At 41.8% G+C, this 8,650-nt stretch overlaps 1 pseudogene; it reads right to left on the bottom strand.

Moving 5' to 3' along the window:
* Positions 1–3,207: 3,207 nt before the first annotated feature.
* On the bottom strand, positions 3,208–3,325 carry LOC124557025 (annotated as a pseudogene).
* Between the last annotated feature and the right edge of the window lie 5,325 nt (positions 3,326–8,650).

Genomic DNA, 8,650 nt, shown 5'->3' with positions numbered 1-8,650 from the left:
AGGAACTTTAGGGGACTGACACACAGAAGCAATGTGGCCTTTTTTCCTACATGAATTACACGTGGCCCAACATTTTGGACACGCGGCCCTGTCATGCTGTACGAAACAACATGGACAAGAAGGAAGTGCGGAACGAACCTGCTTCTGTGGTTGCTGTTTTCGCTGCGAGCGTTGCGGCCCAACGCGGCGTTGTTTATGCGAGTGAACCGCCACCACATCTTTGTTCTCCTGTGAAACAGGCAAATTGTCTGTGTCGAAAGTTGACTGTACAGTGCCTACATCACATCACGAGTCTATTTGCGTGCCAGCAGCGTGAGACACTTCAAAGGATCGAGTGATGCTTACAACTTCCGACAACGATGGGTTTGGCAGTTGTAGGGCACATTGTCGAACTTCTTTATCAGGAGCAAGCCGTAGAATAGCATCCCTAACAATTGAATCAGCATAAGATGCATGATGAGTGTCCATGACAAACTGACATTTCCTACTCAGATCGTGTAGTTCTGCCGCCCAAGCCTGGTAGGATTGATGGGGCTGTTTACGACACCGGTAGAACGCCCCGCGGGCGGCAATGTCGTGGGTGTTTTTACGGTAATAGTTAGACAATAAGTCACACATTTCTTGGAAGGACAGAGGGGCAGGTTCCCACAGAGGGGCTAACTTAGATAGCAGCTGATAGATCCGTGGGGAAATCCAAGATATAAATAACGACTTACCCATAGGAGTGTCGACAATGCCAAAAGCCAAGAAGTGTTGCCGCAAATGCTTCTCATAATCCTCCCAATCTTCAGCAGCCTCGTTGTAAGGAGGGAATGGAGGCAGAGAAGAGGAAGACAGATGATGTGTAAGCGACGTCGACAACGCCTGAATAGCAGCCGTCAGCTGTGTTTGTTGTTCAATGAGCGCTTGCATAAGCTGTTCCATGTCTGCCCCGTCACGAACACACAAATCCACAATGCAGTGAAAATATCCCATCCTCATTGCCAAAAAGTGTTATAACCTTTTATCACCAATAATTGCATGGATATTCAAACACACTCACTTAGAACAATAGCTCGTTACATGATAACAACTCAGTCTCTCTTATTCGACTGTCGTGCCGTGACATGCGGCCAGCGCCGTTCATAGCTAGGTGGCACTCCTGCACTCAGCCGAGTTGTGGAGCGCCTCTATCGCCTTTTGTGTGTACTGTCGTGGTGGCACTGTTAAATGTCGTGGCACTGTCACAACAGTAATGTACCAACAAAGACTTTTTACATGGATACATAAGATATACCATAAATATATCTGGATACTATTGTATATTTAGCTGTTATGATATATTTTTATTATTATTATTACTATTGTGAATGAATAATTGTTGTATTATCAATATTACTTTCACAATTATGTACAATAACAATTATTGTAATTTAAAAAAAAAAATGTATTGAACACACTGCCGATGCCAATTGTATGGAAAACGTACTGAAAGGCAAATAAAGATTCTATTCTATTCTATTCTAATATCGGTTTCTAAATCTGGTACTTAAGGTAAAGTATTCCCAACAACATTAATAAAATATTTAATAAAATCATCAGTATTTCAAAGATTTAATGAATCTGTGAGTCTTTTACTGTGTTAACCAGTTACCAGGATGCTTTGAATGGGTTGCAGGCTTCAGAAATGAACTTAACATTATATGCCTTCTTGGCTGTTACTACTTCCTTTATGTAGATTCTTTTAGCTTTCAGATAATCGTAATGAAACATATCTGTGGCCCTAGCATAGACAGAGATATGCTGAATGAAATGCATTTGGCGGTCAAGAGAGCAGTGCCTGAAGCCTTCAATTACTACCATAGAACAATACTGTCAAAAGATCTTTCACAAAACCCAAAGAAACGCTGGTTGTATATAAAGGCTGTTAGTAGCACCAAAGTTAATGTCCAGTCACTCATGTACAAGGCAGGTACTGAAATTGAGAATAGCAGAAATGCTTAACTCTGTTTTCAAATGTTCCTTTGCGAAGGGAAATCCAGGAGTATTGCTCCAATTTAATTCTCATACCACTGAAAAGAAGAGTGAAATACATTAAGTTTTCACTTCCTCTCATTTGGTTTCTTTTTCTAAAGCTCTTTCCTTTGCCTTTTCGTATAGTGGCTGCAACTGTCCCTCTTTTGCTAGTATCTTTAATATTTCAACAATTAAAGGCAAATAATTATGCTTCCTTCTAATATTCTCAGCTTGATATCTTTTTATTTTGGCTTCTTCCTCTTCTATGAGCACTTTTAATCTTGCAATTTCACTCTGCTGAGCATCAGTTTCCATTCCAATCTCCTCCACTTGTTTTTGTATCTCTTGAATTTTCCTCTCAAATATCATCCTTCTGCCTGATACAATTGCCATAAGGTTAAAATGAATCTCTCCTACACTGTACTTTTTAATTCTTTTTTCAATTATAGTGTCAGTGGCATTGAGAAACGCCTGAAGTCGTTAAAACTGAACAAAGCCCCAGGGACCCTTGCAGTCCCTATCAGATTCTATACCCAGTGGCTGAGTTAGTCACTCTGTTAACTATAGTCTACTATCATGGATTTCTCGGACAAAACCTGTTCCCAATAGATGGAATAAGGCATAGGTCACAAATCTTAACAAGGAGGGCAGCAGAAGTGATCCACAAAACTAATGTCCAATATACTAGACACCCATTTGTTTTATAATCTTACAACATGTTCTGTGCTCAAACGGAATGAGCTATCTGAAAGAGAACGATTTCCTCCATGACAACCAGCAGGGATTTTGAAAACATAGATCATGTGAAACTCTGCTCAGACTTTCCTGATATGACCTTCTGAAAGCCATGGATGAGTGTACTCAGGTAGGCACAGTATTTCTCAGTTTCTGAAAAGCATTTGGCTCAGTATCACACCTACATTTATTATAAAAAGTACTGTATGATTGTACTGAGCATCAAATGAAAATTGTGACTGGATTCAGGATTCCTTGGTAGGAAAAAAAAACCTCCACCTGAACAGTCCATGAAGGTCCAATGGTACAGACCAGCCACTGTGTCATCCTCAGCCCACAGCCATCACTGGATGCAGATATGGAGGGGCATGTGGTCAGCATGTTGCTCTCTTAGTCATAAGTCAGTTTACAAGACCAGAGCCACAGCCAATCAAGTAGCTCCTCTGTTTGCCTCACAAGGGCTGAGTGCACCCCTCTTGCCAACAGCACTTGGCAGACCGGATGGTTACCCATCCAAGTGCTAGCCCAGCCCGACAGTGCTTAACTTCAGTGATCTGATAGGAACTGGTGTTACCACTGTGGCAAGGCCATTGACCTCTTGGTTGGAAGGTCATGGCACATTATCTTGGATGGATTGTCATTGACTAATGCAGAAGTAACTTCAGGGGTACCCCAGGGAAGTGTGTTGGATCCCTTGCTATTCATGTTGTATATTAATTATCTTGCAGACAATATCAACAGTAACCTCATACTTTTCACAGATGATTCAGTTATCTAGAGTGAAGTACAGTCTGAACAAAGCTGTACAGATCATCAGACCTTGATAACATTTCAGAGTGGTGCAAAGATTGGCAATTTGCTTTCAGTGCTCATAAATGTAAAATTGTGCACATCATAAATCTAAAAAACACAGTATCCAGTGAATATAAGATCAGTAAGTCATAATGGGAATCTGTAAACTCATACAACTATATGGCTGTAACACTTAGTAGTGACATGAAATGGCTAGATGGGTGAGAACAATGACTAATGAAGGTTGAGGTCAGGATGGTTATGGGGATGTAGGATATATTGCAGGGAGGGTTCCCAGCAGTGCAATTCAGAAAACCTGGTGTCGGTGGAAAGGAGCCATATGGCACATGCTGTTAAACAGTCATCCAAAGTCATCCAACTGAAGAATGTCATGTTGGGCAGCATGCTCAGCAACATGGTGGTCCAGTTGTTTCTTGGCCACAGTTTGTCAGTGGCCATTCATGTGGACAGACAGCTTGTTGATTGTCATGCCCACATAGAATGTAGCACAATGGTTGCAGCCTAGCTTCTAGATCACATGACTGGTTTCACAGTTAGTCCTGCCTTTCATGAGATAGGCAATGTTTTTGAATGAAGTGGAGTAGGAGGTGGTGGGAGGATCTATGGGACAAGTCTTTCCTGTAGGTCTATTACAGGGATATGAGCCATGAGGTAAGGGGTTGGGAGAAGGGGTCATGTAGGGATAGACAAGTACATTGTGTAGGTTTGATAGATGGTGGAATACCACTTTTTGAGTGGTGGGAAGGATAGTGGGCAGGACATTTCTCATATTTCAGGGTATGATGATAGGAGCAACTGAATTACATTTTCTGCAAGGTTTAGACTACCTCCAACAAACTGTGGCAAAAAAAAAACTGGAACGCCCTGTTGCTGTGCACACCATCCAACATTAAATTCTTCATTTCAATGACTGCTTCACAGCCTGTGCCATATGGATCCTTCCCACCAACACCAGCTTTTCTGGTGCAAGTGGGAACTCTCCCTGCAATATATCCTATGTTCCTGTAACCCTCCTGACCTCAACCTTCGTTAGTCATTGTCCCCATCTAGCCTCTTCCCTGTTCCCATTCCAGCACTATACAGCCCTCTATTCCACCAATGCACCCAGTCTTTTAGTTTTCTCCTTTTCCACTAACCCCCCCCCCCCCCCCACCACCACCACCCGTGCATGCTGTCACCTCCCAACTGCACCTAGCTGCCCTACCCTCTCTGCACCTTATTCCTGCATGCTCCCCAGCAACACTTCATCACCCCCTACCCCTACCCTGCTATCCCTCCCCCTCCTGACCCAGACTCCTCCTTACCCCCACCCAGTTGCCTCTCCCATCATGCACTGCTCCTGCTTCTAGTAGTCTAACTTCAGCTGCCAGTGACTGTGGTTATGTGGGTGTGAGTTATGTTTGCGCACGCGCGCGCGCGCGCATGTGTGTGTGTGTGTGTGTGTGTGTGTGTGTGTGTGTGTGTGTGTTTGACAAAGGCTTTGATGGACAAAAGTCTTTTTGCTGTTGCCTATCTGCGACTCACCTTATCTTCGTCAGCCTTACGCGAAAAGTACTTTGGGGGCAGTAGAATCATTCTACAGTTAGCCTCAAATGCTGATTTTCTAAACTTCTGCCATTCTTGTGAAAAGGGCATCATCTTATCTCCAGGTATTCCCATATGAGTTCCCGAAGTATCTCCATAAAACTTGCGTGCTGACAGAACCAACCAGTCACAAATCAAGCAGCGCATCTCTGAATTGCTTCAATGTCTTCTTTTAATGTGACCTGGTGGAGATCCTAAACACTTGAACAGTACTCAAGAATGGGTCACACTAACACTGTATTCACCATCTCCTTTATGGATGAGCAATACTATCCCACAATACTCCCAATAAAATGAAGTCCAGTATTCACCTTCCCTACTACTATCCTGACATGATCATTCCATTTCATATCAATTTGCAATGTTACATCTATATTTAATCAATGTGACTGTGTCAAGCTGTACCCTAATAATGCTGTGTTTGAATATTACAGGATTGTTTTTCCTATTTATCTGCATTAACTTGCATTTTTTTCTACAGTTAGAGCAAGCTGCCATTAATCACACCAAATGGGAATTCCGTCTAAGTCATCTTCTATACTTCTACAATCACTCAACAATGAAACCTTCCTGTACACCACAGTGTCATCAGAAAACAGCTGCAAAATGCTGCTCACCCTGTTCATCAGGACATTTATATACAGAGAGTATATAAGTGATCCTATCACACTTGCCTGGGGCACTCCTCATGGTACCCTTGTCTCTGACAAACACTTGTCATTGAGGACAACATACTTGGTCCTATTACTTAAAAGGTTTTTGAGCCACACACATATCTGGGAACATAAACTGCATGCTTGGACCATTGTCAAGTCTGCAGTGGACACTGTGTCACATGCTTTCTGGAAATCTAGGATTATGGACTTCGCCTGTTGCCCTCTATCCATGGTTTGCAGGATATCATGTGAGAAAAAGACTAGCTGAGTTTCACACAAGCAATGCTTTCTAAAACTGTGCTGATTTGTGGATGGAAGCTTTTCTGTCTCAAGGATATTTATTATATTCAAACTCAGAATATGTCCAGGAATTTTGCAGCAAACCACTGCTAAGGATAATGGTCTGTAAGTATGTGGGTCAGCTCTTTTACCGCTCTTATATACAGGAGTCAATTGTGCTGTTTTTCAGTTGCTTGGGACTTTTTGCTGCATGAGAGATTCACAATAAATGCAGGCTCAGTAAGTATCCGACACTGCAGAGTACTCTCTGTGAAAGCAAATTGGGATGCCATCTGGACCTGGTGACTTAGCTGTTATCAACTCTTTCAGTTGCTTCTGTACACCACAGATGTCAATTTCTATGTCCCCTATGTGGAAGTCTGTACAATGGCCAAACAATGGTACATTTGTATGATCCTCCTGTGTGAATGATCCTACGCCTCTAGGAATATCCTGCAACCCTTTACATATTGCTCCCATAGGAATCATAAGGACAAGGTTAGACTAATTACAGAATGCACAGAGGCATTTGAACAATTATTCTTCCACAGTCCATACATGAATAGAATGGGAAAAGCCATGATAACTGGTAAACTGGGATGTACCCTCTGCCATGCGCTTCACAGTGGTTCTTAGAATATATACATAGATGTAGATGTAGATACATCCTGCACATGTGCCCATGGTTCTACATACGAAACAATGTGAAGTATCCCATATGCCACTGTGTTCCAACAGCTCCATAACACACAACACATTTTTCATCAAGTCAGTACCCATCCTCACCCAGAGTAATTTTCCTGTGCCTTACCTATTTCATCAAGCAAATTGAGCTTCAATAAATGTGTATGCAGTTTAGTGAGTTTCACTTTCATGATCAGTGAACCTTGTAACATTCCCTGCTGGAACATAACACTGAGAGTGACAATGTGTTGATTCAGAAAATCTAGCCCTAGGACTGCACAGTACCTCACCAACTTGGGAAATACTTCCACATACTCCCCAAAATTCCCTGCTCCAGTACAGAAACTGAGCAACGTTAATCCCAAATATTCCACATCACTGACCCCTACTCCACATCATAAATATCATGGAGCATTCAGTCCCTACCTATACAAGAGGTCGAGACTAGTCACCAACACATGAGCCTCTGTGTCTTATAAAAACATAAGTTCGTTTCTGTTCAGCATGCCCATCAAGTAACAGTTCACCACTCCACCACCTTGGAGGATAATTCCTCACTGGGAATGCCATTTGGTGGTTAGAGAATTCCCATTCACATTTAATGAACACTTACCCTGATGGCACTCATTCTGTCATTTACCCTGGTAATTTTGCACCCAATGACCCTCCACCCCACACTCATAGCATTGTGGCTGCCATGTGGCCCATACATCCAAATAAAAGGGAGAACAGGACATTACTAACAAATAAAATCACTTAACCTCTTGAGGTCATCATTACCCCACTGTTTTCATCCCAAAATCCACCGTCATGACTGCACACTGAAAGCCACTAGAAGCGTAAAACGTGTAAGATTCAGTAAAGGTAGGAAGACAAAGTGCAAATTGTATGGAAATACGTACATAAATTCTATAGGAACCTGTCTCTTCATCCCACCCAACTGGGATGACTAACAGGAAAACTATACAGTAATTAATAAATGCTTGCTCACCTTGAGTATTGAGGGCACATGACTCATAACACAGGCATGGTATGACTCAGATATGTGATTGATAAACTGTTTAGAACAGAAAAGAAGGAAGAAACAGCAGAAAGGAGATGGAATCATCACAACATTAGCAGTGAAGAGCATTTTTTGTGATACAGCTCAGTCCATTCATTAATGGTATCAAGAGGATTGGAATGGAGACTTCTTAAGATTTCAATTTCTTGTAGCACATTGAGTATCTGACCTTTCTCTCCAGTGAGTAAGATGGTTAAGTGATGTCTAACCTGATGCAGCTGATTTTGGTTGTTAGTCAAATGCAATGTCAAAGCTGACAAACTGGCCAGGCCTTTCTGTTATTTAAATCTCGTATGAAAAGCCCTACAGGTCTTGTCAATATATTTGATCTTACGCATCCAGCTTGTACTGCACTCAGTGCAATACACACCAGGATATGAGAAACGATCATATTTCAAAACTTCACGTTTTCTTAACCTACTGCCCAAATTTTGTGATACAAAAAAATTCCAGAACTATATTGGCTGACAACAGTGTCTTTCCATTCCTCTATGATATGTATCCATGATACAAAATCTTAAAAAACTTGCTCTTTTTCTCTTTCTCCACTATGTTCAAAGTGGTTCCCTTCCTTGCTCTCCCCAGGCAGATATGGTGTGTATGTAACATAATATTTTTCTTTGGTTTTAGAGTTGCAGGTTCTCTTTCTTACAGCTCCTTCCTGCTGTTACTTTTCACTTTTCTAGTATAAACAATTGACCAATCACATATCTGATTCTTACTGCACCTGCATTATGGGTCATGTAGGTCCTTAATCTCATGACTGGCATGTATTTACTATTGCACAGTTTTCTGTTAGCGATCCTAGTTGGGTGGGATGGTGGAACTGTTTTTATGGAAT

Source organism: Schistocerca americana, chromosome X (genome assembly GCF_021461395.2).
Source record: "Schistocerca americana isolate TAMUIC-IGC-003095 chromosome X, iqSchAmer2.1, whole genome shotgun sequence".
Classification (NCBI taxonomy): Eukaryota; Metazoa; Arthropoda; class Insecta; order Orthoptera; family Acrididae; genus Schistocerca; species Schistocerca americana.
The sequence above is the reverse complement of the archived record's forward strand: the minus strand, read 5'-3'. Positions and strand labels throughout refer to the sequence as shown.